Source organism: Lactuca saligna, chromosome 2 (assembly GCF_052625555.1).
Source record: "Lactuca saligna cultivar CGN05327 chromosome 2, ASM5262555v1, whole genome shotgun sequence".
NCBI lineage: Eukaryota > Viridiplantae > Streptophyta > Magnoliopsida > Asterales > Asteraceae > Lactuca > Lactuca saligna.
In genome coordinates this window covers 46020085-46032265 of record NC_136418.1, presented here as the reverse complement: position 1 = coordinate 46032265, position 12181 = coordinate 46020085, and the positions used below count along the sequence as shown (strand labels likewise).

The window sequence follows — 12181 nt, the reverse complement described above, 5'->3', positions numbered from 1 at the left end:
CCTCCTTCCAAAAACTCTTGCAAATGGAACACCTTCGTCTTCATTCAGAGGCTCTCCTTATGATATATTCTTGTATAGATGAAAAGATAAAGCTAGTGCTCTGTAATGTTTCCTCATAGTATTATCATATGCTAATGAGCTCACACCAAGAATTCCATAAAAATCCAATTCACCGTTTATTTTGTTTTCAGCAGCAACATACACATCTAGAACTGCTACAAGTTGGGAAATTCCATCAAGACCTGGATACAAAGTTTAGGCCTTTAAAGTAAATTTCTTGGCCCCCATCATGTCCTTTCTAGAGAATTTTGATTCAACAATTTCTTTAGCCCTTGTAGCTTCATATATATTGCACTCCATTATTCCTTTAAGAAATAGATTTGGACAATTGCACATGGGTTCACTTGTTATTTCAGGTGATGGTTTTCATCTTACAAATGTAATTTCATCTTGTTATTTCTGGTGATGGTTTTCATAAGAAATGGTATTTCACTAATAATCAGCCTCCTTCTAAAATAGAAAAAGGTTGTCCCCAACTACCTTGTCCCTCCTGCATACAGGTAATGGTCTAGACATAACAAACAGATAATTAAAAAGTACAAAAGACAAAACTACCTTTCATATATGTTGGAACTCAGAACGACTTAATGTTTTTGATTTATAACGTATTTTTGCATTAGAGATGGTTTTCCAGAAATTGATTGTTCTGTATGCAATGTCTATTTCATCGCTGAATTCGTGTTAATAAATTGTGTATATGCTATTTAGCCGAAGATGGTGATCAGCCACAAGGCAAGGATGGGAGATCCGATGCTACAGGATCTCTATGCTCCGATGATAGACTCAGGGCTGAGGTAATTATTTCTGTAAGGTTATAATAGGCTCAAGTATCTTTAACTCGCTTTAACATCAACATTCAAGTGTAAATGTCAATACTAGAGTTAAGCAGAAAGACATGTCTGATGTCTCTAGAAGGCGAAAAGTAACAGGAAATGCTATACACAGAATTTGAGTATTAAGTTCAAAAGATGGCTGAATGTTTCAATAATATGTCTTGAAGCATTAAGTTCAAAATATGGCTGAATATTTTTGTAATGCTATGATAGGCTCAAGTATATGTGTTGCCTTTTAACGTTTGTAGAGCCCTTCTCTATCTTTTCTACTTACTCTCTTCTGAATTTTCATTTGATTTTCAACAGGCGAATTCACATAATCTTGCACAGGAGAATGGTGTAAATGATTTCCTTCCTCTTGGAAACTTAGAGAAAGTTGTAAAAGAAATTGCTGATCAGCCACTTCCACTTGTTGATGGGATTGAAGATCAACTTGTGGAGTTTTCGATAGCCATGAGAAGTATGATTTCTTTCATTCAGGTGAAATAAAAGTAGGATGCTTTTGTTAATAATAAGGTTTGTGTCTGATCCTTGTGGTTTATGTCACTGATAAGCAGTTGCCAAGGTTTTAAGAGAAGCAGCAGAAGCTAAAGCTGCTGCTCAAGCTGAGGCTATAGAATGGAAACACAAATATGAATTGGAAAGAGAAAAGAATCTGCAATTGGAACAAAAATATGAACAAAAGTTGACAAATGTTTCAATTTTGATCTAAAAATGGGAAAATCAGAAAGCTCAGGGACCATTTTTTTATAATTTACCCTAAAACATATTATTATGTGCATTTTATTGAATCTTGAAATTTGATCTGTATGTCATGACATCTTATATCATTGTGCAAAAGCTTTACTAGTATATTATTTGGAAATCTTATAAGATCATAAGAATATTATTATGTGCATCTTATTGAATTTTACATTTGCTCTGTATATCATGACATCTTACCATTATGGCAAAGCTTTACTAGCATCTTATTTTGAACATTTGTAGTTTTTTTACTTACTATTTTCTTAGTAATTGAAGTATATATCCACAAAACCATTTTTTTCTTCCATTTTAGGTCCAACATTTGCTAAGAATCTTGGAAACTTTGAGCAAAAAGTAGGAGGCTCAGGATCCATGAAACACTATCCAATTGAGCTTGAAAATAGTGAAAAATCTCAGAGGTGTTGTGGAGAAAATGGGATTTGCTCTCATGTAAGTTTTTGATCAATGTTCAAGTATTGATATTGGTCTAATTTATAAAGTCATACTTAATCTTCTTCTGATGCTTACTATAAGGGTATTTTAGTCATTTCATCAGTTTTATGTCTCATTAGTTACCTACCTAACTTAGGCACTTAACTTATCTAATGATGCCATAATCAGTATGATGCATTAGTTGAGATAAATGAGGTCTGTATGGTGAAGTAAGTAGTAAATGAAAAAAGTTGTTCCTTTTTTGCTCTGAATGAACTGTAAATGACCATTTTACCCCTTTAACATAGATTCATAAATTCCATGCTTACATATTGGGATTTGTTGGTTTATATGAATCTAATGGTTGCATTATTCAAATTTGTAGGTCTTGTTGATGTGCATAGTGTCAAGCAAAGTAGCTCGAAATGTTATCAAGGTGGACAACAAGTTTTTCTAGTTCAACTGTTATTTGTTGAAGACTTTCATCTCTTTCACATTTGATGTATTACATTTGTCTACTATTAGAATGATTATTTGTATGACATTAACTTTTGTGCAATGGATTGTATTTTTTGTATATGATATTTTATTTTCTATTATGAGATATGAAATGTATATTTAATTTGAAAATTAGTAAATCTATAAATATATATATATTTTTTAAATTTACAATTACGATACGTAAAAATGTGTGTTTGGAAATTAGTAAATCTAGTAAATCTCATACTTACTTGGCCAATTGATGTAGTAAATATATATATATATATATATATATATATATATATATATATATATATATTTAAATTTAAATATATATTTTTTTTAACTTATATATATATATATATATATATATATATATATATATATATATATATATATATATATATATATATATTAAATTTAAAAATTAGTAAATCTAGTAAATCTCATACTTACTTGGCCAATTGATGTTTGAGGCTCTATAAGACCCTAAGAAGCAATTCTACTTAATGGCTTGGTCTTTGGAAGAGTTTAGGGCATTATATAACTCCTTTTGGGAGTTCACGGCCCTAGGACCAAATCCCATGGAGATTACGGCCGTAATCTCCCTTGGATGGGTGTTTTGGTGTTTTCAAGTCCTTAATTTAACTAGGAACTAAACTAGGCTAGTGTACAAGGCTTTAGAAGAGTTTATAGCACCATTTGGCACTATTATTTGGAGTTCATGGCCCTGGGACTTGTTGGGCCATGAAAACCTTACTCTTGGTCTTCTATGGGTGTTTGCTAGTCCTAAACTCATTAGGGTACATGTATAAACTAGTCTCTTGGCTTAAGGAAGGCTTTTAGGGCATTTTGGCAACCTCAAATGGAGTTCACGGCCCAAGAACTTCCTTGGCCGTGAACTCACTTCTAGCCATTGTTTCTAATTGATTTTGTGGTCTAAACATGTAATGGTGTCTTCTAGTTTGAGTTCCAAGGCTTTGTGGGACATTGGGCACACTTTGGCCCTTAAAAAGGAGTTTACTCTCCAAGTGTTCTTGGGCGGTAAACTCCCAAATCTTGGGGTTTTGATCCGATTTTGATGTTATAAAACACAATCTAAGCTATATAATATAACTAGATAGAAGCACTCATGATTTGGGATAAAAACCCAAAGATCCATGAGAGAGAATTCAGCTTTTCTCTAGTTAGAAATGCAACTAATGAATGAATATGGTTCAGATTTCTATATATAGCCCTTAGATTTTTAGCAGAAAATATTTTATTCCCGGAATGAACTCTAATATCATAGAGTATTGGAATAACAGTGTTGCACAAAACCCTAGTGCATCCACACTCCTGATATCTCCTTAAGTGCTAAACCTGAAATACTCAAACTTATACCCAAAATCTGAAATTTCACTGTAACTGTTCTAACTTCTATTGGTATGACATGGTTTGTTCAGAATGAAAATTTCAGGTTGTCACAATTAGTTCTAGTAAGATAGTCCTCCATTAGATCAACCCGTTGATCGGAGTGATCTGATAGTAACATAGGAGTTTTTATGGATGAATTGAGAAGATTTGCGTAGTTGATCATCATCGAGGTGTTCAAATTTGCCATTGAAACAAGTAAATAGGATCTTAAGCTTTAAATAACATTGAAGAACTAGATTTTAAAAGTGGGATACAAATATAAGAAAAAAGTTATGATTTGTTATTAAATACAAATGAATTTTTCTAATGAATCGAGAGCATCTCTCTTTGATACCACTTGATGAGTATTTAAGTCAAGAACAACTATGAAACAAATGTAAAATATGAACATGAAGATGTAGATATTACATTATGCTCTTTGATTAGATGAAAAGAAAGGATTACAATCAATATCTCCAATAACAGATATGTTATGAGCATGTGTAAAAACTCGTGTATATAGGCATGCGAACTATAGACTCATCTAATCTTAAACTAACACGTGGGCATTTGACAGTTAAGCTCAACAAATTAGCTAAGTCTAAAATACGACCTAAGCACTTCGGACGATGTGATAAACAGATGTCAAAGGAACTTAATAAGTTCTACCAACTACTTCAGCATAAACAATCCTCACTTCGAAAAACACTTTGACTTTAGGTAAACATGACTTCATATATAAAATAAGCTTCAGAAACTTCACAACCAACACTATATAAAGTTTTGGAGTTCATCTTCAAAAGAAGGGTAAATTACACGCATGGTCCTTATGGTTTGGGGTAGTCTGCATATTTAGTCCCTAACTCGTTTTTTAACTCGGATCATCCATACAGTATGATATTATTGCGTTTTTGGTCCCTAATCAATATTAAAAGCTTGATTTAACGTAAATTATTTATTTTTTACTTTTTTATATTTATTAATATATTTAAAAGAAGGAATAAAACATGGGCCCTAATTTTTCCACGCCCTAATTTACATGAATGATCCTTATGGTTTGGAGTAGTCTGCACATTAAAAAACTGATTTACCTTTGCTAAAAGCTTTACCTTTGCTAAAAGCATTCACGTGGGTTTAAAAAAATGATTGAATCAACGGTGATTGATTTCAACTGCCAAATCAGAATTTATGAGTGATATGCCATTCCAAACAAAATTTCATTTAGTGGCACAAGTTTTTAACGACTTATTAGTCTTTGTGTCACTATATTATCCTTTTTTTTTGGCACATATTCTTTTTGTGCCACCTTTCGCATCTATTTTCATTTTCCTCTTATTCCAAAAAAAAAAAAAAAAGCTTTCCGCCATACCAAATTCAGTTCATTTTCATTTTCAACGTTTTATTTCCTTCTAATCCTCAAATTTTCGACCTAATTTCCCTCTACTCCTACATCTTTGTTTCTTAATTTTGTGCAACTGCAAGTGCATTTCATTCGGCAAAGAATTGTGATGTTTCTTCAAATTCAGTTCATTTTCATTTTCAACGTTTTATTTCCTTCTAATCCTCAAATTTTCGACCTAATTTCCCTCTACTCCTACATCTTTGTTTCTTAATTTTGTGCAACTGCAAGTGCATTTCATTCGGCAAAGAATTGTGATGTTTCTTCAAATTCAGTTCATTTTCATTTTCAACGTTTTATTTCCTTCTAATCAAATTTTCGACCTAATTTCCCTCTACTCCTACATCTTTGTTTCTTAATTTTGTGCAACTGCAAGTGCATTTCATTCGGCAAAGAATTGTGATGTTTCTTCAAATTCAGTTCATTTTCATTTTCAACGTTTTATTTCCTTCTAATCCTCAAATTTTCGACCTAATTTCCCTCTACTCCTACATCTTTGTTTCTTAATTTTGTGCAACTGCAAGTGCATTTCATTCGGCAAAGAATTGTGATGTTTCTTCAAATTCAGTTCATTTTCATTTTCAACGTTTTATTTCCTTCTAATCCTCAAATTTTCGACCTAATTTCCCTCTACTCCTACATCTTTGTTTCTTAATTTTGTGCAACTGCAAGTGCATTTCATTCGGCAAAGAATTGTGATGTTTCTTCAAATTCAGTTCATTTTCATTTTCAACGTTTTATTTCCTTCTAATCCTCAAATTTTCGACCTAATTTCCCTCTACTCCTACATCTTTGTTTCTTAATTTTGTGCAACTGCAAGTGCATTTCATTCGGCAAAGAATTGTGATGTTTCTTCAAATTCAGTTCATTTTCATTTTCAACGTTTTATTTCCTTCTAATCCTCAAATTTTCGACCTAATTTCCCTCTACTCCTACATCTTTGTTTCTTAATTTTGTGCAACTGCAAGTGCATTTCATTCGGCAAAGAATTGTGATGTTTCTTCAAATTCAGTTCATTTTCATTTTCAACGTTTTATTTCCTTCTAATCCTCAAATTTTCGACCTAATTTCCCTCTACTCCTACATCTTTGTTTCTTAATTTTGTGCAACTGCAAGTGCATTTCATTCGGCAAAGAATTGTGATGTTTCTTCAAATTCAGTTCATTTTCATTTTCAACGTTTTATTTCCTTCTAATCCTCAAATTTTCGACCTAATTTCCCTCTACTCCTACATCTTTGTTTCTTAATTTTGTGCAACTGCAAGTGCATTTCATTCGGCAAAGAATTGTGATGTTTCTTCCTGATCATTTAGGCGTGAAATCTAACCTAGTTTTATCGATCGCTTGCATACCTCGTTGTCGAACGGGAACTAGTTTCAGTCAGAGGTCTTTTAGGCATGACTTCAAACTAGTTTGTTTATCGCTGATAAAGTGTTGCCAAGCTAGAGCTCATTTAATCAAAAGTATGTATTGCATTCTCTACTCTGTTATCTTTATATGTATATTGTTTGAACAATTGATTTGAGTAGCTTTTTTTTTGTGTATTATCATTCAAGATGAATATGGCGTTATGTGGTAAATTTATATGCATACTATGTGTTTGATAAAATGCATGTGTGAAACTTTGTTCAGTAAGCACCAAGTTACCTATCTTCTGATAATTTTGATATATCTAAACTTTTTAGAGAGGTAGCACAATGATTACTTTCACATATTCATTATTTCAGGATCATGGACAAGGCTGGTGGAGTGAGTTTCCTCTCACTAGGGGTGTGCAAAAAAACCGCAAAACCGCAAAACCGAAAAATCGAGCCGAACCGGCCAATCCGAAACCGAAAAAACCGAAACCGAAAAAAACCGTAACCGAAAAAAACCGAAACCGAAAAACCCGGATATCAACGGGTCGGTTTTTGGTTCTCATATTTAGGTATCCGCGGATACCCGAACCGAACCGTTTGATAATATATATATATATATATATATATATATATATATATATATATATATATATATATATATATAAAGTAAAAAAAATATTATTTCATTAGTATTGTTTTGATTGATATACGAGTTCAATAACCTAAACAAAAATCCATATCGACAGCTCCAATTTTGTAATTCTAAATTTATTTGATTTTCTTGTTATTTTTATTATTATATTTATTATACAAATTATAAGATATGATATTTAAACTTCATTATGTTTTTTTTAAACTCTTTGACTTACTAATTTTAAGAAAGAGATAACTAAAATGGACTTTGTAGTTTCAATTTAATTTAATTTTTTATATTTTACCGGGTACCCGTGAACCGAACCGTGGTTACCCGCTTTAATACGGTTCGGTTCGGTTCGGTTTTTTTGTTAATACGGTTCGGTTTCGGTTAGTGCGCATCAGGTACCCGTCCCGTGGTCATGGTTCACAATTTTATTACTATCCGAACCGAACCGCCCCGTGAACACCCCTACCTCTCACCGATGACTATCATTCATTAATATGGCAGTTTGCTAGTAGGAGGCTTCATAAGAGGATCAAAACAGTCCTTGAAGTGATCAACATAACATACATTTAGGTCATGTGGAATCAAAGGAATAGAATTGTTTTGACAACAAGGTGTTCTCCATCAACACTCTTGTTATTGTGGTGAAATTGGTCTCTCTTCACTAGCCTAAGCTTAGCACTTACTGGGGGTTATGGATAGAGTTGGATGAATGGTCTGTTAATCCAATGGTATCTTTTTTTACCCTCTTTTTCAAATTAGAATTGTTCTTTGACTTTTGTAGATTAAGCGTGTGTATTGGTTAATATATGCAATTGGATTTGACTTCTCTCCTTGTATTCTAATAGTTAAATACTAAAAATTCCTTACAATTTTATTTTTTAATGAAATTGTAATTATTATCTATTTAACTCCTTATACAGGTTTGTTTGTCATCATTCGATCCATTTACTTTCCTTGCTACTGTAGAAGCTAGCGTTTCCATGGTTTTCCACTACTTTCCTTCAACTTTTTGATACTTTAATATGTTATCTTGAATTTCATTAAAGTGTATACTTTCCTACCGATGTGAGAAAATATTAGTTTGGGAATTATTTAGTTCATAAATTTGTTGCTCTATGCAATAATGATCAGAAAATAATATGATTGCTTATTTCACCAATCAAGATCCCAACCAACATTATCCTTGTGTATATGAATCCATGTGGGTTTGTATATTTACTTCAGTCTTGTTAAAATTTTCAGAATAAGCTAATTTTCTCTATTTATGAAGCCTAAATTTCAAAAAATGCCTACAGTTTTTCATGATGTGTGTGTTTTATTATCCAAAATCTAAACTCTTATTTTGATGGCAGATATGAGGCGATGTAAACCACCTCGGCTCTTTGACTAGAAGAAAAACTCAAGATGAGCAATTATTCAATTCGAGGTCAATCAAGTTTTGTTTCTTTTTGAACAAGGATTTAGTTTGATAGTATTGTGATGTGTACTAGCATAATATTTATGTTTTAACTATTAAAAATATTGTGTTAGACAAGTTTGAATTGAAACAATGATATTGTGCTTACCATTTATTATCTTAATTATTTTATTATTATTTTATATTCCATTAAATTATAAAAATTCAGACCCAATTTATTAGTGTAGAATTTTTTTTCTTAAAGAATATCACTAAAAGATGATTTTTTTAATAGTTAAATAGTGACATAAAAATATTGCTACTAAAAGCTACAAGTACTATAGTGGCATAATAAAAAAGTGTCACTAAAACCTAAGAAGGTTGCAGCGACACAACCAAGTAGTGCCACTAAAGGCCTTTAGTGGGAGCGTTTTTAGTAACACATTTTTTTTGTGTGTCGCTGATTGTCTATTGGGCCTTTAGTGACATTTTTTTGGTTTTTAGGAGCACTTTTTATGTGCCACTAAATGTCATTTTATTTTTAGTATGTTAAGGTTTATCGAAGGATGCAGAAATGTGAAAGTAGAAGGACGGAGTTGTTGTTCAATTTCAACATGGAATATGAATCTGTACCTTATACGGCCTCGTTCCCGATCACCAAACCCCCTAATCTCGGATAAACATATGTAATAAGAAAATCCAGAAGAACAAAACACGTCCAAAATGAATTTGAACATATCCCTCACTCTGAGAGGATCCTTAGCCGAGACAATCACTTCTGCTTGATAGTCATTTATGATGGACTCTTAGTGATGTTTGAATCGTTTAGTTTCGGATCAAGAAATCAAACCCACCAAATTGCTTTTTACAGGTTGAATTGGATAAGACTTCGCCGTATGAGTTCTTAGTGACCAGAGGGCTTCACCGGTGAGTGCATATTCATCGTACGACCCTACAAAAGAAGAGGGTGTGCGTGAATGAAATGCGTTGGGAAGAAATAAAAGGGTGGGTGGGCACCGACGAAGGTGAAGGGTTTCAGTAGTGTAGGATTCATGCTGCAAAATCTTCGATGACAAAACATTCTGACAACTACAACTAAATGGTCTTGGGTTTTAGGATTCTAAATTTGATAAGCATGGTAGAAATATTATATACATCAGCCGGAAGGGTGGGATAGGGGATTTTTTAAATTATAATTAAGATATAAATTGAAAAATAAATAAAAATTGTAATATAGGTTTTTTTTTGTACGTTTGGTAGAGAGACCAAACACACAACAAAATCATATTATATGAATGGTTTGATTTAAAAATAAAAATAAACTTAAAGACTAAACGTGCTTAAAAAAAAAAAAAAAAAAAAAAAAATAGTTGACTTGGTCAAAATCAAAAGCCGGGGTGATTTATCATTATCTCTGTGCGTTTGCGTTTTCTTTTCTATAGTCGATAATCAGAAACAAATGAAGCATATGTCTTGTAATGCGATCAGAAAAACACACACATCGATGCGTGGTGTATGCGTGATCAACAGAAATCAAGTTGAACAGACAGATAAAGATGAGACGTGAGCCAATAGGCAGCAACGAAATCGCTGCTACTGCCGACGGCGTTGATGGCCGGTGTTGTCCGATGGTGTCTGAAAAATGGTTCAATCAACTCAATTACGCTCTAATCCTCCTCCTCTGTGACGTGACAGAAATTAAAGGTAATTTCTAAATGAAAAATATGAAATTCTTGAATGCATGTTGAAATTGAGATTGGGGCAGTCAAATGCATCTTGTATCATGTCTAAAAGCACCAAAGATCAAAGCAGCATGTATATGCGATTGATCATGTTTTGTAATTTCATAAGTTGACTTTCTGCTATGGTCAACAATTTGGTATGGAATGAAAATTTGATAAAGGATAATGCGTATTGATGCAAATGTGGAAAGTTTGTCCCAAAATGTGAAATATCGATATCTTTCTCATCGAAGAAACCGAATACATGCCATCAGGCTCAAAACTCCTCTTTTATTTACAACAGACCCTAAAACCCCAAACTCCTCTTCATCAGGCATCTAACGATTCGTTAGGAAATCGGAATTGATTCTGGTCCAGAACGTCAATTAGGTTCGTTTAGTTAATTTGATTATCTTTATGTTATATGAATCTTCCATTTTGATTCTGTGAGTATGTGGCGATTATGATTGTTGAATAATGAATGTATCGTTTTTCAAGTATTTTGATTGTTTATAGTTTGGTTGTAGATAACGAGGCTCCCCAACCACATGGATAACTGAAAATTCTTATTCCTTTCTTATTGTAATCATACAATTTGCGTTTATTAAGGCCTCTGGAATCTGGAATGTTATTATTTTTCTTTTGCAAAAGACTATGAGAATGACTACAAACTGGAATCATGATGATGATGCATTATCAAATAGTAAAAGGATGAAGATTTGTTAGACTGATGATGTGAGACCTTTGATCATATCTTAACCATGATGTCCTTTCATTAATCATGATGCAACTGGGAGTTGTTGATTTTCTTGCATTCACTGTAGTTTGCAAGTTATGGAGATCAAAGGTGTTCTCTAACAAGAAAAGGTTTATGGCATCCAAACCACCCATGTTGATACGTATCTCTTCTTCACGTGGCAATAATGATATGGAATGTTGTCTAGAGGAGTCTGAAGGAAGAAAGTTGAAAACATTACTTCCCCATTCTACTTTTAGGTCCTTAATTGGATTAACTTGTGGTTACTTGATTTTGTCCAGAGATTTATTGGGTGCAGTTCGAAGATACAAGAAATGAATATGAATATGCATTCTTTCTTAGCCACTTCAAATATGGTGTTGTTGTTAAACCAGTCATTGGTTGACCCTCGATCACAACAAGGGAGTTTAATAGATGAGTCTTTGTGTATGCTAAGAACCAGAATTGGTGGGTTTGGGTTTTGCAATTGACTTCTGCAATGTTTATTTTTACAACTATCATTATTGTCTCCCTTTTATGTGATTTGTTGTCCTTTGCTTTTAGACATGTTGGTAATTCGTCTGTTTTAATTCATATCAAGTTTATTGTTTTATCTTTTAACCTTTTTATTTTGGAGATGATGGTGCCATTTTATTGTCATTTCTTTTGATGCTGCTCAAAATCCTATAGATTATTAATATATCATTACCATTTTGAATGCCTATTTGGCTCATTTTTTTAGTTATTGTAGTTCAGTTATAGCTTATTAGAGAATCTCAAGTAAAGTACCACCACTATTTCACTTTACTTATTTTTAAAATTTTGGTAATTGTTTTCTTAAATATGGATTATTGGTATAATTGTATAATGGTAATTGTTTTCTTAAATATGGACTAATACCTTAAAGGTTAAGTTTTATAAATGCAGTTGTGAAAAAGTAATATATATATATATATATATATATATATATATATATATATATATA

The 12181-nt window shown here is 32.4% G+C and overlaps 1 long non-coding RNA gene across 2 annotated transcripts; it reads left to right on the top strand.

The window, feature by feature from the left end:
- Positions 1 to 10119: 10119 nt before the first annotated feature.
- LOC145030925 (uncharacterized) lies at positions 10120 to 11918 on the top strand. 2 transcript variants are annotated; one of them, XR_013676742.1, is made up of 2 exons: positions 10120 to 10443; positions 10988 to 11918. It is a non-coding gene; the product is annotated as an uncharacterized LOC145030925 (long non-coding RNA). The 2 variants fall into 2 exon arrangements; XR_013676741.1 differs by having other exon boundaries at positions 10120 to 10850.
- The last annotated feature ends 263 nt before the right edge of the window (positions 11919 to 12181 follow it).